Source organism: Symphalangus syndactylus, chromosome 7 (genome assembly GCF_028878055.3).
Source record: "Symphalangus syndactylus isolate Jambi chromosome 7, NHGRI_mSymSyn1-v2.1_pri, whole genome shotgun sequence".
In the NCBI taxonomy this organism is placed as follows: Eukaryota; Metazoa; Chordata; class Mammalia; order Primates; family Hylobatidae; genus Symphalangus; species Symphalangus syndactylus.
Window position 1 is genome coordinate 67,439,231 of NC_072429.2, and position 24,401 is coordinate 67,463,631.

A 24,401-nucleotide genomic window follows, 5' to 3' on the forward strand; every position below is an offset into this window, starting at 1 on the left:
TTGCAAACTCCACCTCCCGGGTTCCAGCAATTCTCCCACCTAGCCACCCCAGTAGCTGAGATTACAGGCACCAGACATGATGCTAGGCTAATTTTTGTATTTTTGTAGAGACGGGATTTCACCATGTTAGCCAGGCTGGTATTGAACTCCTGACCTCAGGGGATCCACCCACCTCGGCCTCCCAAAGTGCTGGGATTACAGGAATGAGCCACCGCACCTGGCCAACCATCTTAACCCTCTCACTCACACTGTAAAACCACATCCTTAGTAGAATTTAATCACCATTCTCTCCAGTCTTAACACCTGAATTTTGCAAGACAATAACAGAAAGTAAGCTGACTGGTTTGCACTTTAAATTCATGACCCCAGACATGGACTTTCATTATAAGCCCAACACATTTCCAATTAAATTCACTTTCTAAAGTATTTATTTTTTCATGTTTTCATTTTTCATGGCAAATGTATTCTGGAATTTTAAAATATTTAATTGACAAGTACATGTCATACATATTCAAGGTGTCCAACATGATGATTTGATATATGCAAACATTGTATTATAACAATCACAATCAAACTAATTACTACACCACTCCTGCTGTACATTACATCCCCAGAACTTGTTCATCTTTTTTTTTTTTTTTTTTTAGAGATGGAGTCTTACTCTATCACCAGGCTGGAGTGCATTGGCACGATCTCGGCTCATTGCAACCTCTGCCTCCTGGGTTCAAGTAATTCTCCTGCCTCAGCCTCCAGAGTAGCTGGGACTACAGGCACGCACCTCTACACCCAGCTAATTTTTGTATTTTTAATAGAGATGGGGTTTCACCATGTTGGCTAGCATGGTCCCAATCTCTTGACCTCGTGATCCACCTGCCTGGGCCTCCCAAAGTGCTAGGATTACAGGTGTGAGCCACCATGCCTGGCTTTGTTCATCTTAAAACTGAAACTTTATACCCTTTGGCTAACATTTCCCCAGTTTCCTTTCCCTCAGCCTCAGGCCAACTACCTTCTGACACGCTGCTTCTATGGGTTTGACTTTTTAAAATTTCTCACATAAGTGACGTCCTACAGCATTTGTTTTTCTCAATCAGGTTTATTTCATTTAGCACAATGTCCTCCACGTTCATCCATATTGTCACAAATAGCAGGATTCCCTTCTTTTTAGGAAGTTATTGCATGTTTGTCACTATTAGGAATGAGATACATTCTTTCATTGTTTATTACTAATATAAAGAAAATCTACTGGTTTTAAGTATTTATTTTTTAGATAATTATCTTATCAAATTGTCTAAAATAATTCCAATTGCTTTTTAGTTGCACCTTTGATTTTCTAGGCATGCAAAATATAAATGAAAGTAAATGAGTGTCTCCTTTGCAATATAGTATTGTTCACATTATTCGTGGGTGAATTGTTGGTTATTATGCCAAATATTATCAATCTGTTCCTAGATTATTAGTCTTTAAAAGCAATAAAGATCACATAATGTTGTCAAACGTCGTTTTGTGATTAGGTTTTTTCTATGATAATTTATGTAACGTTGAGCCATCCATGCATATTATTTATTTATTTATTTATTTTATATATATGTATATTTTTATTATACTTTAAGTTCTAGGGTACATGTGCACAACGTGCAGGTTTGTTACATATGTATATACATGTACCATGTTGGTGTGCTGAACCCATTAACTCATCATTTAAAATTCAACAGCCCTTCGTGCTAAAAACTCTCAATAAATTAGGTATTGATGGAATGTATCTCAAAATAATAAAAGCTGTTTATGACAAACCCACAGCCAATATCATACTGAATGGGCAAAAACTGGAAGCATTCCCTTTGAAAACTGGCACAAGACAGGGATGCCCTCTCTCACCACTCCTATTCAACATAGTGTTGGAAGTTCTGGCCAGGGCAATAAGGCAGGAGAAAGAAAAAAGGGGTATTCAGTTAGGAAAAGAGGAAGTTAAATTCTTCCTGTTTGTAGATGACATGATTGTATATCTAGAAAACCCCATCGTCTCAGCCCAAAATCTCCTTAAGCTGATAAGCAACTTCAGCAAAGTCTCACGATACAAAATCAATGTGCAAAAATCACAAGCATTCCTATACACCAATAACAGACAAACAGAGAGCCAAATCGTGAGTGAACTCCCATTCACAATTGCTTCAAAGAGAATAAAATACCTAGGAATCCAACTTACAAGGGATGTGAAGGACCTCTTCAAGAACTACAAACCACTGCTGAACAAAATAAAAGTGGACATAAACAAATGGAAGAACATTCCATGCTCATGGATAGGAAGAATCAATATCGTGAAAATGGCCATACTGCCCAAGGTAATTTATAGATTCAATGCCATCCCCATCAAGCGAACAATGACTTTCTTCACAGAATTGGAAAAAAAACTACTTTAAAGTTCATATGGAACCAAAAAAGAGGCCACATTGCCAAGTCAATCCTAAGCCAAAAGAACAAAGCTGGAGGCATCATGTTATCTGACTTCAAACTATACTACAGGGCTACAGTAACCAAAACAGCATGGTACTGGTACCAAAACAGAGATATAGACCAATGGAAGAGAACAGAGCCCTCAGAAATAATACCACACATCTACAACTATCTGATCTTTGACAAACCTGACAAAAACAAGAAATGGGGGAAGGATTCCCTATTTAACATCCATGCATATTTAAAATTAAATACTTGGGCCAGATGCAGTGGCTCACGCCTGTAATCCCAGCACTTTAGGAGGCCGAAGCAGATGGATCACTTGAGACCAGCCTGGCCAACATGGTGAAACACCATCTCTACTAAAAATACAAAAATTAGCCAGGTGTGGTGGCAGGGACCTGTAATCCCAGCTACTCAGGAGCCTGAGGCAGAAGACTCACTTGAACCTGGGAGGTAGAGGTTGCAGTGAGCTGAGATTGCACCACTGCACTCCAGCCTGGGTGACAGGGCAAGAATGTGTCTCAAAAAAAAAAAAAAAAAAAAAAGAACTAAATACTTGTGTATGCTGCATAATGGTTTTGATATACCTCTTGATTTTATTAACTAGTTTTTAATTAAGGTTTTTACACTTGCATTCTTAGATCCAATTGCTATATTGCTTCAGTTTATGCTATCATATTAACCTTCTGATTTGGGAATTGTGTTATCTTTATTCTTTGTTCTCTATTTTAATATGTTTAGTGTAAAGTCATCCATGTATGCCTGAAATCAAACCTACCGGGTTTCCTACATTATTCTTTTGGTATGACTTTAGATTTAATTAACTAAAATTATAATTAGGGTGATTACATCTATGTTCTTAATGCAAATTTAGTTTTAGTCATATCTTAATAGTATTCTGAAATAAAATATATGCCAACTATCTTTTCTATGATCTCAGATTCTTTGGATGATGAAAAAAATCATGTGTTTTCTGAAGATTAACACTTGTCTTTTTTATCAGACCATTTTTCCAGTACTACTAAATTTTCAAGTTTGATAAAATATAATTTTCTTAAAATAATTCATTCACCTTTTCAAATTTATACCATAAAGTTACTTATATTGTGGCTATATATTTTGGCCTAAAGTATTATTTTTATTATATCTTCCTTTGTGAGTTTTTTAATTCTGAAAGTGGAAACTTCCTTTTTTCCATAGTCCCTTTTTTCTTCTGATTCTTTCTTTTCCTTACTTTCCATTTCAACTCCTGTTATTTGACCACAGAGTTATCCTCCATGTCCCATTTGTCACTCATAATTTCAGTTTCCTAGGATTTTGCTTGGAGCTGAGATATATGCCCTCTACTGGGCCTTGGTAAACACTGATGCAGTTCCACTTGTAGTAATCATTTTCTCTCTTTAATAAGAGTTTTAATGGAGGGGTATATTGCTCTTCTTGGGCTGCCATAATAAAATATCATAGACTTGGTGGCTTAAACAACAGAAACTTATTTTCTCATATTTCTGGAGGCTGGAAGCCTAAGCTTGTTTCTAGCAGTTGGATTGCTGGTGAGGGATCTCTTCCTCCCTTCTCACTGTGACCTCACATGGTTTTCTTCTGTAGGTGCAAGAAGAATGAGAAGAAGAGGGAAAGAGAGAGAGAGAGAGAGTATACTTTCTGGTGCCTCTTCATATAAGGACACTATTCATATTCAATTAAGACCCCCACCTTATGACGTCCTTCAACCTTAACTACCTCCTTAGAGTCCTCCATCTCCAAATACCATTATATTGGGGGGATAGAGCTTCAACCTATGAGTTTTGGGGAGAGACAATTTAGTCCATAGCAGGAAAGTACAGTAGGTGACCTCAGGAAGCAAATGTGAGGGAGCTAGGAGAGTAAGGCAATGACAACAAAAATACACTGACACTCATATGCATTGATGTTGCAGTGAATAGAGTTGTAAATCTTCCTGGGGTGTGGATAATCATAATGAATTCCTCCTCAGAAAATCTGTCTAAACCAAAAGTCATCACACGACAACTTGCAGGTAGAGCTGAAAGCTAACATACATGATACCTAGTTAAGTTTGAATTTCATAGAAATAACAAACAATTGTTTAGAACATATCTAGATTAAAGAAGTTAATTGTTATTTGAAATTCCAATGTAAGCATCCTATATTTTTATATGCTAAATATGGCAACCCTCCCCATTGGCCCAATTTAGCCAGGGGCTTATTTTTGTACATAAAATTTTAATTGGAACTTGACCACATTCATTCACTTTTCTATTGTCTATGGCTGTTTTTGCACTACAGTAGTATTACTGAGTAGTCACTGCAAGATAGTATGACCAGAAAACGCTAAAATATGTACTAAATATATTGACCAAAAAAATACTAAATATGTTTACCTGGATTTAAAGGACAAAAAGCTTCATCTCGAGCAGTTGGTGTTGGTTCCTAAAGCTTTAGCCCCTTGCTCTTCCAGGCTTTGTGTGTCTGCAGGAGTGCCAAGAGGGTTCAGGGTTATAGAGACCAAAAGCTGAAAGACAAATGGCTTCTCTGAGCTCACAAAGACTAATTACTACAGTTGCAAATGAAATCACAAGTGTTGCTCACCAGGGATGCCTGAGCCTTCCAGGAAGGCTGATGATGGTCACTGATGAGCGTCCTGCCTGCACCTGTGTTAGAGTAGGCTGATAGCTAGACATGAGCAGAAGGGGGAGGCCCTGAGAAAAGGGAGGGCTGGAAAATCTCACACCCCAGAGACCACTCAAAGCATCCATGCTAGATATGAGGAGAGAGGAGAGAAAACACCTAGATGGAAAGCAATGACCCTTATGACTTGCAGTAATCCCTCACTCTGCAGTTATCCTGTCAGAATGTCACTAGATGCATGCTGATAAGGGAAGAGAGCAGAGGAGAAATCCCTAAGAGATATGCAGTAGCAGTAAGTACAGGTTTAACCACTACACAACCTTCCTGGAGTGAACAACACAGCCATTAGGTAGAATTCGTATCCAACGCCTGGTTTGCACATGCATATCCACAGAGAGTAAGAGAGGATTCCACAAGCCTGGGCAGAAACTAAATGGGGAAAGGTAGGTACTTAAGAAAGAAGTGGGAAAAACAGAGAAAGAAAAAGGTGGCGACTTAAGACAAAGGCGGGAACTTCCAGAACAATCCAACATTATAAAAACCCCATGCAGAACTCTCAGGGCTGTTGCTGGCACACTGGCTTTCAGTAGCCCACTCTGCCTCACCTTTCAGAGTATACTGTCTCTCTATGTAAACTCTCTGCTCTCAATTTCCCTTCAACAGGGCTCAGTGATATCTTCGAATTGTCACTTAGCAGAATTCTGTCTCCCAAGTAAGACTAAGAACCGAGGATCTCCCCCTTCCTGGTAATACCTGGACTTCCTGTTGAATGAGACAGTGGATATGAATTGCATCTGCTAAAAATTTCTCATGAATTAGACATTAATTGTACCCTTGTACATTTAAATATTTGCCTATATATGTCAGTGGACAAGAGAGTCAGGCTGTCCAGTCTTTTGATAAGAAAGATAGTCAAAGTTCAAGGGAGAGATCTTTCTTTTGATTCCTGTGGTATGCCATGAATTGGCTTCCTATGAATTTCCAGAAAAGGAATGTGGGATGCACCATGCCCAGGAGTGGAAAGTGTCTCTGTTGTCAAAGGAAATGGCTGGTGTCCCACAGGGCTGGACCCAGAAATCAGAGTAGAGTCCCTTTATCTTCAATAATGGAATTTCCTTAAGTCAATTATACTCCCTACTCCCTGCCTACCCACCTTTTCCACCTAGACTATATACATACACGGAAGTGATGCTAAGATTGCTTCAGACAGGGTCATCTCACATCTGCAAAAATTCTGGGTCTCTGGCCTCTTCAAAGTTTCCTTCAGACTCCAAAATTAGACCACAGTTGTTTTAGTGTAAGTTTCCTTGAGCAATGTATTGGATATACTCAAAATCAAGAAAATGTGTTCAGGCCACTGTATGACTAAAATCACCCTACAAATAGCTCAGCAAAGGAGCTGGACACAGTAGGATTTTAACAAAGATTCTATAAATGGAACAAAAACATATGAAATATTTTAGGTTCAAGAAAATCACAAAGAAAGAAGGTACTAAATCATTTTTGTTGTTATTGTTTTATTCAATTGTAAATCTTACCGAGAGTTTTGTGGGGATTTTTCCCTTTTTGTTACAAAATAAACCTTGCTTTTTGTGCAGTATCATCTTTATAGCATTGAAAATACGTTTACCACCTTCTTCACTCTCAAAATATTGTTTTTTACACAACATCAAATTCAATCCCAGTTCCATGTGAAATTATTGCAAAGAATGGCAAATATAAATTATTCTTACATTAGCCTTTGACCTGCCTTCTGAAATACCAGAATATAAACTGTCTTGTATTTTGTAACATCTCTTCATTCTCCTAACAGCAACTTGATTTTACTCACCATGTCAAGTCTAATAAATAACAGTATTCTGTTCATTTGTTGCTGTTATTTTCAAAATAAAAATAATTGCTCTATCTTTCTTCAATGCCTTTTGAACAGAGTTCTATTTAGTTAGTAAATGATGCTGGCCCAATTATTTAAAGAGAGAAAACTATGCAAGGTAGAATTTGTGTGACCCATGTTGGTGGTTGCCCCATCAAAACTTGGAATCTCTGTTGCTGCCAATAAAAGACCTACACAGGTAGAATGTGATCAATGAAATGGACACTGACCCATCATTTAAAATATAGCTTGGGGAAATGCTCATGGCAAAGGCAAGGAAACTAACGCTTATCAAATAATTATGTGATGGTAACACAAAATATTTTACACATTTTCTCATTTCATTCTTACATTTATGAAAAAATGTGCAACATCACTATTCATCAGAGAAATGCAATCAAAACCACAGGATATCATCTCATCCCAGTTAGAATGCCTATTATCACAAAGATAAAAGATAGCAAATGCTAGTGAGAATGTGGAGAATGGGAACTCATACATTGTTGAAGGGAATTTAAACTAGTACGGTTACTATGGAGAGCAGCATGAAGTTTCCTCAAGAAGCTGCTTATAGATCTACCATTTGGCACAGGAATCCTACCTCTGGATATTTATCCAAAAGAAAGGAAATTTTATCAAAGAGATATTTGCATCCCCATGTTTACTGCAGCACTATTGAAAATTGCTAAGATAATAGGAATATGTCAATTGTGAATATCCTCCTTTTTAACCAATGTTCTTGAATAATCACAAGTTTGGTTTCTGTCTTATTGTTTGTGTATCCATGTGTGGCTGTATGCATTTTTAGCCACAGACACTATGTAAAATATAAATAATATCTGGGTTCAGTTTAAAAACAATTAAAATACTATCTAAATTCTCAAAGACCAGCAGCAGAAAATCTACTCATTATGTACAGAATATCATTATCAGTGGAGTCAGAGTGGAATTCTACCTGTTCCTAAATATCTCTCCAGTTCAAGTAACACAGAGTCTGAAATTCTACCATTAGATACATATCCCTATTGGTCGACTGACTCATTTTTTGTGAGGTGTTTTTAAATAGTTTTAAATTTCAGTATAAAATCTCAAAAATTTCAAAATGCTTTCTGTAACCTCTAGATGGATTGTGGCCCCTTGTTCTATGTGTACATGTAACATTGTTTACCTCCTGCAGAAGAACAACAGTGTGATTTGTTCACTATTTTGTATAAAGCTGTAATGAGTACCTGTCTTCTTTGCTAGGTTATGAACTCCATTGAAAGTGCACTTATGTTCCACAAAATCTTCAAAACCTAGAACATTGCCTGCCTAAGGAATAAATGAATGTATATATTCATGTTAAATCACTTGCAAAATTATATGGCTTATAAATAAGGACTGGTATTCAAATACATAACTTGTTCAAGATCACATCTTATATGGATCTCATTATGAAGTGAGCTTGTCTAAATTCTAAACCCATGCTTTCTCCACTATATTAAGAATCATTAGAGTTATCCCTCAACATCCATGGGGAACTGGCTCCAGGATCTCCACAGAAACTAAAATCCATGGATGTTCAAGCCATTGATCTAAAATGGCCTACTATTTGTGTTTAACCTATGCACATCCTCCTACATACTTATCTTTGGATTACTTATACCTAATGCCATGAAAATGCTATATAAATAGTTGTTAGATGGTATTATTTAGGGAATAATGACAAGGAAAAAGTCAGTATATCTTCAGTATAGATGCAATTTAGTTTTTCAATATTTTCGATCCACAAATGAGTAACCTAGCGATACAAAGGGCCCACTGTATATTACTCTATCTTGAAATGAAATACTGACTGGAAGAATATTTTATTCATGAAATTGGGATAAATTAGATGGCACACGGTCTTTTCTTGACCAGCAAGATGAAATCAGTAGCAACATCCTGAGCTCACTGGAAAGATTTGAAACCATGAAAATAATTTAAAACAATGCCAGGAGAGAATGAAGATAAATTTATTTATGTCTCTGTTATTCCTGGAGTTGAGCTATGTTTTAATTAATCTGACATTTCTACTCCCTGTAAGAAAAATAATAATGACAATTATAGGATTTGGGAGAAGTAGGAAGTAGAAAAAAATTCAATTGCTTTTCACACACCAAAACTAAGTATTTACAACTTTGGACATATTAATATATAAAAAGACATATGTAAACTAAGTATGCCAAGTATAACCATTGAAACAAAAGCTGTTGCATAAAGAAATTTGAATGAAATACAGCATACTTAACAACCAACACCTCTCTTACACAAAAAGTTCTTTTGTATCTGGTACTGCCAAAACTCATGATGGGTGAATTTCATGACGAAGTTCTCTTAAGTTTTTTCACTCTCAATCAGAGTCAACAAAACTGTATTTTTTTTCATAATCTTAAAGTACATAAAGTATATACTTGTAACTCTCCTTAGTTTCAAAATTGGATAAGTTAAGAAAGAATATTTCTCTGACATATAAGGGATTTTGTGATTGTGAGTATGGTTGACACTACTCTAAAAACTACACGAAAGAAATAATTTCATTTTAATTTTTTTAATGCTACATTTGTTTAAAACTATTAGTTCCTAGCAAAAACTAATTCTTCAACGTGGACTATATCAAATTCACAACTAAGCATCTACACATAATTATTAGTTGAGTATTATGTCGGCAATTTAAAAAAGTTTTAGTCTTTGGGAGGGAAGGAGAGCGGATCAAGAGGTCAGAAGATCGAGACCATCCTGGCTAACATGGCGAAACCCCTTCTCTACTAAAAATACAAAAAATTAGCCGGGCATGGTGGTGGGCACCTGTAGTCCCAGCTACTTGGGAGACTGAGGCAGGAGAACTGCGTGAACCCGGGAGGCGGAGCTTGCAGTGAGCAGAGATCATGCCACTGCCCTCCAGCCTGGGCCACAGAGCGAGACTCCATCTCAAAATACAATAATAATAATAAAAAGTTTTAGTAAGAATTCAGTGTTTTGTATTTTCCTGCAGCGATTATGCTACTTTTTGAGTAACACTACTACTATTTTTTTCATCCTCAGACCCAAATACTTGCAGAATGTGTTCATTCATTTACATCCTCAATGACTACTCTGGCATAAAAACATCAAGATAGCTCATTCATAACTTTTGTGGATAATCTTACCAAATTTTTGTGAGCTGTTCTAAAAACAAAGACAAACTTACACGAAGCTATTCTTTCTGGAAAAAGTCCCTAGTTTGCAATATGTATCTTCTATTTTAATTCATAAATATGTTATGTCTTGCCATCTTTCGGTGCACATTTTATGATTCCCATTGACAGTAGGTAATATTATGAACAGGGAAATATATAAACTGCCCCTTCACTTGAAAACATATTACTCCACAATTCAGTTTTCAGCAAGATTACAATAACTGTATTGTGAACTCAAGGAAAGCCTTTAGTCACTTCAAGGGTAGACTCATTTGGATCTCACTGTTTACACTGACAAATTCCTCATAGCCTCCTTCACAATTATACTCGCCACTTCTATCCAGCAATCTTCTTCATGTTCTGCAGAAGCTCCAAGATTTCCAGAGTTACACCTTAGCCAAAAAAATCAATGAAACAAATTTTGAACTATTGTAATTTAAAAACTGCTGAACTCTTCCACAATTGTATTAAGTTATTGTTTTTCTTTTTTTTTATTATTATATTTTAGGTTTTAGGGTACATGTGCACAATGTGCAGGTTTGTTACATATGTATCCATGTGCCGTGTTGGTTTGCTGCACCCATTAACTTGTCATTTAGCATTAGGTATATCTCCTAATGCTGTCCCTCCCCCCTCCCCCCACCCCACAACAGTCCCCGGAGTGTGATGTTCCCCTTCCTGTGTCCATGAGTTCTCATTGTTCAATTCCCACCTATAAGTGAGAACATGTGGTGTTTGGTTTTTTGTCCTTGCGATAGTTTACTGAGAATGATGTTTTCCAGTTTCATCCATGTCCCTACAAAGGACATGAACTCATCATTTTTTATGGCTGCATAGTATTCCATGGTGTATATGTGCCACATTTTCTTAATCCAGTCTATCACTGTTGGACATTTGGGTTGGTTCCAACTCTTTGCTATTGTGAATAGTGCCGCAACAAACATGTGTGCATGTGTCTTTATAGTAGCATGATTTATAGTCCTTTGGGTATATACCCAGTAATGGGATGGCTGGGTCAAATGGTATTTCTAGTTCGAGATCCCTGAGGAATCGCCCCACTGACTTCCACAATGGTTGAACTAGTTTGCAGTCCCACCAACTGTGTAAAAGTGTTCCTATTTCTCCACATCCTCTCCAGCACCTGTTGTTTCCTGACTTTTTAATGATCACCATTCTAACTGGTGTGAGATGGTGTCTCATTGTGGTTTTGATTTGCATTTCTCTGATGGCCAGTGATGATGAGCATTTTTTCATGTGTTTTTTGGCTGCATAAATGTCTTCTTTTGAGAAGTGTCTGTTCATGTCCTTTGCCCACTTTTTGATGGGGTTGTTTTTTTTTTTCTTGTAAATTTGTTTGAGTTCATTGTAGAATCTGGATATTAGCCCTTTGTCAGATGACTATGTTGCAAAAATTTAAATTTATAGCACTAAATGCCCACAAGAGAAAGCAGGAAAGATCCAAAATTGACACCCTAACATCACAACTGAAAGAACTAGAAAAGCAAGAGCAAACACATTGAAAACCTAGCAGAAGGCTAGAAATAACTAAAATCAGAGCAGAACTGAAGGAAATAGAGACACAAAAAACCCTTCAAAAAATTAATAAATCCAGGAGCTGGTTTTTTGAAAAGATCAACAAAATTGATAGACTGCTAGCAAGACTAATAAAGAAAAAAAAGAGAGAAGAATCAAATAGATGCAATAAAAAATGAAAAAGGGGTTATCACCACCGATCCCACTGACATACAATCTACCATCAGAGAATACCTCTACGCAAGTTATTGTTTTTCTATCCCCTTTCATCTAAGCCTCAAATTCAACACTGTCAAGAAGGGTGGTTGTGTGGAATGGATATTGACATTGATGGAAATTGAATCCTAGTCTTGGGATTTGCCAGTCTTTATCCATCTGACCTTGGAGAGGCAACGAAACCAAATTGCACATCATTATAAAGATTTAAAATGGTAAAATATATTACAGTGCAATTTCCAGGTTTTAGCATTTACTAGACTGGGGCTCTTTTGCCCTTAAAAATGTTTGTCATTCATGGATTTTTTTTTTTTTGATTCAGGTAATAATAATTAAGATAATAATTTAAAATGCTCTAATAATTTTCACATTTCAAAATAATTTCATATTTTAGGTATTTTGTTTATCAACAAAAATGTCAGAGATTGGCTTGTGCTCACTTTGGAGAATTTGAAAAAAAGCACCAGTAAAGAAAAACTGACCACAAAGGAGAGATTCTAAAAAAACAAACAAAATCCACATCTTTCTTCAGTTTTTTCCCACATTTTTTACCTGTATTTAAAAGCACATTAAAAGAAATAAACAAAGCAAACAAACATATTCTGGTACAACATTTCTGTACATTGTTTGCTGAGTATTAAAAGCATATCACAATTGTACACAGTAGTAACCTGCATAGCTACAACTTTCTGCCTTCTGGTTTTGCACACAGAAAAAAAACAGGATCACATCTTATGTGGATTTCATTATGAAATGTGCTTATATAAAAATCTATTGTATATAAAATCCACTGTATAATTGGCAGAATTTTACCTTTTCCTCAATAGGCCACCTGACCTCAATGCTGTCCAGAATGACTTTCTTCATTTTGAGCAACTCTGAGACTGTTTCTGTCATTCACATATCTAAATGCTTGCAGAGATCACATCCACGGAAAGGTTTCAGTCCTTAAATTACTAGATTTCTTTTTTCTTCTTTCTCAACTTTCATTGTAGGTTTGGGGGTATGTGTGCAGGTTTGTTACGTGGGTAAATTATGTATTGCTGGGGTTTGGTGTACAAATGATCACATCACCCAGGTAGTGAGCATAGTACCCAACAAGTAGTTTTTCAACCCTCACTGTCCTCCCACTTTCCATATTGAAGTAGACCCTGATGTTTATTGCTCCCATCTTTTTGTCTATGCGTATTCAATGTTTAACTCTCATTTGTAAGTGAGAATATGCGGTATTTGGTTTTCTGTTTCTGCATTAGTTTGCTTAGGATAATGTTCTCCAGCTGCAACCATGTTGCAAAGGACAAGATTTTCTTCTTTTTTTATGGCTATGTAATAGTCTATGGTGTGTATGTGCCACATTTTCTTTACCCAGTTTACCATTGATGGGCAGATAGGCTGATTTCATGTCTTTGCTATCGTGAATAGTGCTGCAATGAACATATGAGTGCATGTGTCCTTTTTGGTAGAAAGATTTATATTCCTTTGCATATATACCCAGTAATGAGATTGCTGGGTCCAATAGCAGTTCTGTTTTAAATCCTTTGAGAAATCTCCAAACTGCTTTCCACTAATCCTACCAACACTATAAGTGTTCCCTTGTCTCTACAACATGTATCTGTTATTTTTTGACTCTTTCATAGCCATTCTGATTTGGTGTGAAGGCAACTCACTGTTGATTCGATTTGCATTTCTCTATGATTAGTGATGTGGAGCATTTTTGTTTCATATGCTTATTGGCCACGTGTATGTCTTCTTTTGAGAAATATCTGTTCATATCCATTGCTCATTTTTTAATAGGGTTGTTTGTTTTTTGCTTGTTGATTTGTTTAGGTTCCTTATAGATTTTGGATATTAGACCTTTGTCAGACACAAAACTTGCAAATATTTTCTTCCATTTTGAAGATTGTGTGTTTCCTTTCTTGATAGTTTCTTTTGCTGCACAGAAGCCCTTTGCATACATTACTAAATTTATAAACAGCATTTGACACTAAACAAACCTTCATGTTAACTTTTTTCCCTGAATTGGTTTGACAGTTCATTCCACCTTCTTTCCCTTAGCACAATAATCTCTCATTTTTTTACACACTTTTCTACCTCTGTTCCCTCTTGAAATGTTGATGTGTCCTAAGTGCTTCTTATCTACTTCTTCCTACCCTCCCTGCACACTCCCAAACACACGTATAATTTCAGCAAACACCTCCACAAGACTCAGACATCAGTATCTTCAAGCCACATACCGCCTCATACTCCGACTGCATCCTAAAATATACACATAAATGAAAACCAAACACATAGACAGATGGCTGTTCCTTTTTCTTTGTTCTATCTATCTCCAGTAATGTCCTCATTATCCTCTCAAGTTAATCACACTAGAATCTTGAGTTTTATTTGAATCTGCTATTTCTTTCACATCTTCCTTCTGAAACCTCACAACACTGTATTCATCTTCCTATCCCATGTCTCTTTATGATTTAATCTTGCTTGATGGCTTTTCACTACCTTCAGATAAAATTCCAAACTCCTCCACGGATGTGGACTTCTCACAATTTGTTAACAGTCTACTTCTTTACCTTAGCCAACTGCCCCTATACTTTATAAGTAAATTTTACAATACTTAACATGTTGTAGGTCTTACAAGGGACCATATTATTTAATGACATAACATCTTTGTGCATGATGCTTTCTCCAGGGACTCTGTAGGAAAGAACTTCAGGCAGGACTGAAGTCCTAGTCCGGCCCTAAAATGAAATCCACATGGAATTTTGGTTGCTATTTCACTTGGCTTCACAGAAACCACTCATGAGTGACTAGTGTTATTTGGTGCTAATTACTGGTGAGTATGCCAGCCCCTTTGCACCTTGATATAAAAAATGTGGTCTGTGTGATAAATATGTTATAATAGGTAATGATGATGTCTATGTGATTGTGAACATGCTAAAAATCTCTGAATTATACACTTTAATGGGTGATTGTTACAGTATATCAATTATATCTCAGTAAGATTGTAATTGAAAGAAAATATATGGTCTGAGGCCTTATACTAAACTTACTGAGTTTTAATGAGACCTCCAGGTCATTTGGATATATGTATATTAATGTTTGAGAATTACTTTAGAGTATGGTAGGGTTTGGCAAACCTCTTCCTTAGGTGGAATCATTAACAATGACTCTCCACCCACATATGAATCTCATCATTGGGTATATTTGCTCCACAACTAGAATCAATGCTTTTCATGGCTAGCTCTACACAGATGAGTGTTAATATTATTTGCTCTTGAGAATTCTCCTTCAACGAGATCCACTGGTGTCTTACCACCAGCCACAGTGCTTTCCTTTTGGGATAAATCTGTAGACTGTAAATTATCATACTTTTACTGTATTGAATTACACTTTCTCCCAATACAGTATGTTTTATTGGGAGTATTGTCTTTCTTATCTTTGCATTACTAGAATCTAGCACAGCAACATTGTGCTCCACAGAGACTGTCGAATAATATTAAAACTGTTTGTCAATGTAATATGTTTGTGATAGTCCTAGTCTCCTGAGAAACAAATGCTAAGATGTGATTAAATGTGCAAGAATTGTATTAGGGAAATACCTGTGAAAGAAAATGAAGAAGAAGCCTAAGAAGTCTAGAAGACCCATGATGCAAGGCTGACTCAGAGTGAAGGAGAGAGGGAAAGTGGGGTGGAAGTGTCCTAAGTAGCTATTTAAGCTGAAGAAAGTTCAGCAAGGATATAAGGGAGTCCTGAAGCCAAAATCAGGTGTGAGCCAAATCCCACCCAAGTTTTCCAGAAATGGGTCTGCCTATTATCATTCCTGCCAGTCAGTCAGGCTGTGTGTGGCCCATGGGAAATGTGGTTTTGGAGCAAACACATCTGTAGACTTCAGAGTACAGAAACATGGCCTCCCTAAAGGAAGAGACTGGAAGAGCATTTTGAAAGATGCCTCAGTGGCTCTCAAAAACCTCCCAAATCTGATGTATTTAGGATTTTCACAACATGTCCACTGATAGCAATGACCATCTAATTAAGATCTTTGTATTTTTCCTCATTTGACATTGATTCATCCCCACGTATGAAGTCCCTGCTATGTCCTCCTTCCAGGAACAGAGAGCTTAACAAGATGGGCCAGGTTTCTGCCATCAGAAAACTAAAGGACACAAAATAGCAAACCTGATGCAAGTCAGTTATTAATTATAATCTCATTCAGTGGCAAACAGTAAATAAATGCATTATATTTTCCTTAGGAATAGGAAATGGAAAAAGAAGTGTTTTATTGGTTTGAGTTTTTGTTTTTTGTTTTTTTTTAGACTGGGAGTTCCCAGGTGACAGATTTTATATTTTGTCATTGCTATCTCACTCAGCAGAGGTCTTAACATACTGTAGTTTACTCAAATCAAATCTGACATTTTAATTAAAATTATGTGGGACTTCTACAGACCATCAAATAGGAGAAAAAAATTAAATTTAAAAAATTTGTTATCTGTTTATTATCCTGCTTATGGATTGCACGAAACTTCTCATTGACCATTCTTCAGGGATATCATCAGGCAGGTTATTCTCAAGAAAAACAAAGCAGCACCTTAGGTGAAATATACTTATGAAATACAGAATCATGATACATACACACACACACTGAAATATTATTCAACTCTTAAAAATAAGAAAATCTTACCATTTTAGACAACACAGATGAACCTGGAGGACATTATTTACTGAAATAAACCAGGCACAGAAAGACAATGCTGCATAATCTCACTTATGTATGGAACTAAAAAAGTTAACCACATAAAAACAGAATAGTAGAATGATGATAACCAGGGAATGGGAGTTGGAGATTATGAGGAGATGTTTCTCAATGAAGTTATGTAGGGTGAATAATCTAGAGACTTAACGTACAGAATGGTGACTATGATTATATACTGGAAGTTTGCTAAAAGAGTAGATTTCAGGTGCTATTACCACACACACAAACATTTAAAAGAAAAAAAAAGAAAAGAAGAGAAATTCGAGACAGTTATGTAAATTTCCTTGATTGCAGTAATCATTTAACTATGTGTAGGTATATCAAAATATCATGCTTTACACCTTAAATAAGAAATAAGAAAAAAGAAAAATAGATAATCTAATTTTCTCTTGCTCCAAATTAAGAAAAAAATATATTTTTATTACCAAATATTTTAATTACCTATGCCACTATGTTTATTCCTATTCATGGGAAAGTAAGAATTCATCTTGAAAACATATTTTTGGTCCATTAAGATTCTTGTGAGCACTCCTCATCTCTTTACTATCTTTCAGTATTTTTAAAAGTAGTAAACTAGTCCTTTCTATATAAATTTTCCAAAACCATAATTTTAAAAAGGGCCCCCTTGTGGCCTTAATTTCAGTAAAGCTATCTTTTCATTCTTTTATTTCTTTTCCTACCTTCAATGCACTGTATTCATATGCTGTCTGTTTCTTTGTGTCTCAGGTTCTAACTAGTACAACATGTGCAGAAATATAATGGCTTTTCCTGATTGTATTGTCTGTCCAAGTATCCATCTTCCCTACTTTTGTCAGCAGCCCTTGATATTTTTGGATCACACACTCGTTTTTGATTCCTATTCAGTATAATCCGAGAGAAGGGGAGCACTGGGTTCCAAGGTTAGTGTACAGGACCAAATTAGCTCATTGTCTTCACCTGGCCAAGCTAATAACTTAAAGAGGTATATAGACCTTGACCTGAGCTGGTGATTCCAGAATGAGTATCAAGACTTCTAGAGAACCTTCTGCAGATGAATCTTTCTAAATCTGCTGCCCTTTGATTTTGTGAGAACGTAGGACTGAAGCTATCTTACCACCATGAAGGGAAAGCCTGTCTTGCATGAGAACAAATCCAGAGAAAGAGAAGAGAAACAAAGTGAGAGAAACTGCATCCAGGGATGTCTTCTGAGGCCCCCACTTAAGATAGGCATAGACCCAGCTCCAGCTCTATCCTTACCTCTTCGGCTACAAATCATAAGCCAATCAATTCCCCTTTTATGTGAGCCAATCAATTCCCCTTTTATGTAAGCCAATTTACAACTGGATTTTGTCACTTGCAACTGAAACAGCCTGAGTAATATAAAAAACTAATGAAATTTGAAACTTTGCTCAAAGATTTTATAATATTTAAGAAGAAAAAGCAGAGGACTGGTATACAATTAATTGATGTTTACTTAATTTATTTGGCTCTGAAATGCTGTGTTTAATTTCTATGTGTTACTTGAAGACGACACTCTTATGGCCTTGGCCCTGGGAGTGATCCTATAGAAATTTTCTCTTCTAAAATAAATTCTAAATACTTTTAAAAGTGTAATAGGACTGCCCACAGTTGTCTGTCTAATTGTTTGCATTTAAAGGTTAATAACACTTTTATCCTCATATACCTTGCAATAAGGAAGGTTATTAAGTTTATGCTTTGATTAAACATACACAGAGAACTAAGTAGAATATGTTTATAGACTATTATATGGTTTGGTTATGTAAGGATATTTTTCCCATGAAAGCACCTAAAATATTTTAGAAACAAAAGAGAAATGTAGGAAGAGGTATGCAAGAAAAGGTGGAACGTTTTAGCATGATTTTGACACAGTGTAAAGAGGCTTGATTGAAACAAACATTTATACATGGCACCATAAAATCGTAAACCACATGACTAAGAGTTTCAGCTGCTCTGGAACTGTGGAAGCTCTCTATTTGAGGTAACAAACCACAGGGGTAATTGAGCAGTAGCCTTGTTACAATCAAAGACAAACTTGACCCTTTCAGGGGAAGCTCAAATCCCCAGGAGATTACAACTGAGAGACGTTATTATATCTCTAAAAGAAGAAGCTGAAAACAAATCAGACATTCTTGAGTCTTTCTAAACCATGTCTTATTCAGAAAAGATCAATCACAGAGGGCAGTTAAAAAAATAGACATGACAATCTCTCACTTATTTCACAAAAACTATCTGAAACATAATGGTGTAATATCACGAGCTGAAGGTACTCTTAATCCTGACAAGACCTTGAAGCTGACTTCTGTGTGAAACAAATAAAAGAACAACGATGTTGCCTTAGAATTGTGAATACCACAATACATGCTGATCTTCAAAATGAGTGTTCTGAAAACAATGTCCATTTCCAATCTTTAAAAAACCTTTATTTCACTGCTACAGTTGCCTACAAGTTTACTGTTGGTGCTTTTTAAGCAGATATTCTAACCCTTCACTACTTTACACAATATATAATAGGTTTATAATATTTTTAAAATAAGGTGAGTTTTTGGTTTGTTTCTTTCCAGTGGTGGTCACTAAGCCCATATTTTCAACCAACTCTTGCAAACAACACAGAAATCCATGTCTCTAGTTATGAACATTCAGTTGATTCCCAAAATTGCCATTCTCTTGTATCTTAGGCACAGCCTCCCATGCCTCAGGCACTTCAAACATAACCCATGACATTATTTCCCAAGCCTGTCCTTCCCCTGGTATTTCCTATCTCTATAAATGATACAGACATTCATCTGATCTTTCAAGCAGAAAACTGGCTATCAGCCTAAAAAGTTATCTCCCTCATCATGCAGGGCAACACTAATTGTTTATTACATCATATTGACCCTTTTTCTACATATCCGTTCTGTGGCCTTGTGTCTAGATTCCATTTTTCTAAATTAATTCAGTCCATAATCCTTCCTAATGAAGTTTACACAATTATAGCTTCCAAATGGTCTCCCTGCCTCCAACTTCTTCCTCTGTACCCATGGTTGTCTCCACACTTCCATCAGAGAGAAAAATCAACACTAAAATTGTGATGATGCCTAACAGTCATTTAGGGAATTCCTGTTAATTCCTTAAGATCTAGCTCAAACATCAGATGCAGCTCTCTGTGGTCCCTATGTGGTCCAATTGTCTCTCTGCATTTTTATCCTGCTGCACAGTGTACCACATTTGTTTTAACCCTCAAGAAAATCATGAAAGCTTGTATGGACATGGTTGGTTGCTACCCCAAATCAATCTTTTTTTTCTTTTTCTCAGAGAATTCCAGTTTAATTTGGGTATGAACTCATCATAAGACAAAAAAGTAAATTCTCATTGTGCTACGCCAGCAGTCCTCAGGCCGGCAGAAAATGTGGAACCTATAAAAGATACCATTGACAAGGCCCCAGTGTCAGAGATTCCGATTTCAGTGGTTCAACACAAGGTTTGGACATCAGTGTGTGTTATGAGAGTTTTCCAAATCCTAAAGTACAGCCATGGATGAGAGAACATGTGAGAGCATGTGGAATTCCCAAAGATGTTTATTGTTGCAGGGTTTGGTGCATGAATTAATGAGCTCATCAGATGAAAAATAATGACTTACATTCTAGGCTCCAGGTCAGGATTACTTTATATCCTGCTGAATATGAACAGGAATGCAGTGAAGACTGCAGCACAGACTGTCTACTAAATGTGACAATGAGGAGACCAGCCTAAAAATGAAATTAACACTAGAGGAGTAGAGACAAATAGAAAGAACCTGAGGGCTTGATGATGCTATGAAGATGCTAGTTACACTGTGCATAGAGCCTTATCTTTGATCCTCAAATCCTTAACCTCTTGACTTCCTCAGAAGAATGTAATGTAAATGAGAAAAATATTTTGTTTGCATTATCCAGGACTGCCTACCCATGCCTATAAAGGCATTCTGGTACTAACTATATAGTATAGAAGGAAGAAAAGAAAGAAGGAAGTCAGTTTTGTGAATTGTGACATTTAAAAAGGAGAGTGTAGATGCTGCTATGGAGTTATCAGTGATTGATGAATTTTTCTATAAAGACTTGGTTCTCTAAATTGTTTGTTCTGACTTGCACACATTTTCTCTATATTCTTAATATCCTAGAATTTAAAAGAAAAGTTACTTTTAAAAGTAAATAAAAGAAGCTTTATTTAAATTCTTCCATAATTACTTTCTAACATGGACAGATAAGATTACCTGGAGAAGACAAAGCATACCAGCTTCCTGCTCTTGCACCATCTAACTTAAGAGTGCACTTTTACTGATACATGTTAAACTACAAACATGTTCATCATTAACTGTAGTTACAAACATGTTGTTTTTGTTTCTTGTCTGCTGCTATAACAGAATACGATAGACTGGATAATTTATGAAAAACAGAAGTTCTCAAGGCTGGGAAGCCCAAGATCGAGGGGCCACATCTGGTGAGGGCCTTCTTGCTGTGTCATAAAATGTCAGAAGGGCAAGCAAGCCCTAGAGATAGAAAAAAGAGGCTGAACTCAGGTCTAACTAGAGATGAGAAAGGCCTGTTTAGACCTGTTTAGACCTGGCCAGCCCAGGTCTAAAAAGACCTGTTTAGACAGAGAATTTTCATATTTTTATGATGGAATATTTAGGCCTTAATATATATTAGCTTCTATTTCTTGATTTGTATTTATTCTAAGCAGTTTTTCATTTTAATAGTAATCAAGGTAATATAATTTTGTGGTCATATTTTATAGTCCACTCAAAATGGTTCTTCTCGGAAAGAAACAATTTTATTCTGGACCAATTCATTGCATTGGAATTCATACATTTTCATAGAACCTACATTGTCCAACATTAAACATTAATGAGGCAGCTGAGGCGGCTGAGGCCTGGTGAAAATTTGAGGGTGGTGTGGGCGGCCGGCAGTGCTGGTGGGCCCAGCGCATCCTCTGCAGCTGCTGGCCTGGGTGCTAAGCCCCTCACTGCCAGGGGCTGGCGGAGCCCGCAGGCCGCTCCAAGTGCAGGGCCTGCAGAGACCGAGCCCACCCGGAACTCGCACTGGCCGGTGAGTGCGGCGGGGCACAGCCCGGGTTCCCTCTGGCACGTCTCCCTCCCCACCCCCTTGCAAGTGGAGGGAGTCGGCTTGGGCTTTGGCCAGCCCAGAGAGGGGCTCCCACAGTGCAGCAGCGGGCTGAAGGGCTCCTCAAGTGCGGTCAGAGAGGGCACTGAGGCCAAGGAGGCGCCAAGTGTGAGCAAGGGCTGCCAGCATGGTCACCTTTCAATATTTTGGTAATTCTAGCAATATTAACTTTTTCATTATTATTAAGTTGTCGTGATCTGTTATCAGTTATCTTTAATGTTACTATAGTAATTATTTTGGGGTGGCACAAATCACGACCATATACAACTGCAAACTTAATTGATAAATGTGTATGTTTTGACTGTTCCAACAACTAGCTGTTTCTCTATCTCTCTCACTCTATTTGAACCTCCCTGATCCAAAGCCACAACAATATTGAAATTAGATAAGTTAGTAACTCTACAGTTGCTGATATGAAGAAAGTTTTAGTGGTCTAGATAGTTAGAAGATCAAACCAGCCACAACTCTCCTTAAACCAAAGCCTAATCCACAGCAAGGCCGTAACTCTCAGTTCTGTGAAGGCTGAGTGAGGTGAGAAAGCTACAGAAAAAAATTTGAAGCTAGCAGGTGCTGATTCATGAGGTTTAAGAAAAGAAGTCATCATCATAACATAAAAGTACTGATGGAGAAAGAGTAACAAGTTATCTAGAAGATCTAGATAAGGTAAGTGATGAAGGTGGTTACACTAAACAACAGATTTTTGATGTAGACAAAACAGCCTTATATTGGAAGAAGTCATCTAGGACTTTCATAACTAGAGATGAGTAGTCTCTAACTGACTCTATTGTTAGGGGCTCATTCAGCTAATGACTTTAAGTTGAAGCCAGCATTCACTTACCATTCTGCAAATCTTATGGCCCTTAAGAATGATGCTAAATCTACTATGCTTGTGCTCTAGAAATGGAACAACAAAGCTGGACAACACCATATCTGTTGACAGTATGGTCCACTAAATATTTTAAGTCCACTATTAAGACCTGCTTCTCAGAAAAAAATTAAAATTAAAAAGATCTCTTTCAAAAAATTTCTTTCAAAAGCAGACTACTATTGATAATGCACATGAATACCCAAGAGCTGTGAGGCAGACATACAAGGAGATTAATGTTTTTTCCATGCCTGTTAACACAACATCCATTTCTCAGCTCATGGATCAAAGAGTAATTTTGAGTTGCAGGTATTATAATTTCCAAAATACAATTTCTAAGGCTATAGTGATTCTTCTGCTGGATTTTGGCAAAGTAAATTGAAAACTTGGAAAAATGCATCATTCCAAATGTCATTAATAACATTCAGAAGTCCTGAGGGGAGGTCAAAATTTCAGCACTGTCAGGAGTTTGGAAGAAGTATATTCCAAGCCTCATGATGACTTTGAGGGGTTAAAGACTACAGTGGAGGAAGTAAGTGTAAATGTGATGGAAATAACAAGCGAACTAGAATTAGAAGTAGAGCATGAAGATGTGTGAATTGCTGAATTATTGATCTCGTGATAAAACTTGAATGAGGAGTTGCTTATGGATGAGCAAAAAAGTGTGGTTTCTCAAGATGGAATCTATTCCTGGTGAATAGAACATGGTTAAAATGACAACAAGTGGTTTAGAATATTTTATCAACTTGTTTGATAATTAGTGACAGGGTTTGAGAGGGTTGTCTCCAACTTTAAAAGTTCCGCTGATGGTAAAGTGCCATCAAACAGAATTGCATGCTATAGAGTAATCTTTCATGAAAGGAACAATCAACTGATGCAGCAAACTTCAGTGTTGTCTCATTTTAGAAAATTGCCCCACCCACCCCAGCCTTTAGGAACCACCATCCTGACTCGTCAGCAGCCATCAATATGGAGGACTGACCCTCCACTGGTATAAATGTTATAAGTCACTGAAGGCTCAGATGACTGTGAGCATTTTTTAGTTATAAATAATTTTAAATTATGTACATTGTTTTTAGACATAATTTTATTGTACACTTAGTACACTGCAGTTAAACATTAATTTTATATGCACTAGGTAACTATTTGTGTGATTCACTTTATTACAATATTCACCTTATTGCTGTGGTCTAGAACTTAACCCATGATATCTCTGAGGTATGCCTGTATTAAGGTTAGCTTTGCTATTTTAGTTTTAGAGATGATCAGATTTCCTCCCACATAACTTAACTCTTGTCAGAGTGTACATCATCTTCAGGTACTTCAAGATAAAAGTATGATGTTTCCCACTGAATTAACTTTATTAACAATGAAGTATTTTATTTACTTTGTTACAGCAGCTCTACAAAACTAATGTAGGCAGTTAACTCGTGAAAGGGAAGATGCTTAGATTTCTATTATTATTTTTCTGGTTAAAACGACTGAGCTCAGGCAAGTATTAACTGTATAAGCCATAATTTAGAATTTTTTTACATTTATTTAGTGTCTTCCTCCTAAAGAATAATTCATATTCAATTTTATAACTTGTAAAATGGAATAGAACCACTCTGTATCACTCATAAAAATAATATTACTTATTGGATACCTATATGTCTCAGCGCTATGTTAAGTAATTCATATGTATTCTCATTTAATAATAAACAACTCTCTATAGCAGTTACTGTTTTTCCTT

General features: G+C 36.6%; 1 protein-coding gene across 7 annotated transcripts in view; it reads right to left on the minus strand.

Moving 5' to 3' along the window:
• SNTG1 (syntrophin gamma 1) overlaps window positions 1-24,401 on the minus strand; it is an 870,442-nt gene that overhangs the window by 674,813 nt on the left and 171,228 nt on the right. Inside the window, exon 2 of one of the 7 annotated variants that reach the window (XM_055286456.2) lies at window positions 4,851-4,981. The exons of the other annotated variants lie outside the window; for them this stretch is intronic. The gene's annotated coding sequence lies outside the window, so the exon portion shown is untranslated. The remainder of the gene's footprint in view (window positions 1-4,850; window positions 4,982-24,401) is intronic. 7 annotated transcript variants of the gene reach the window in all.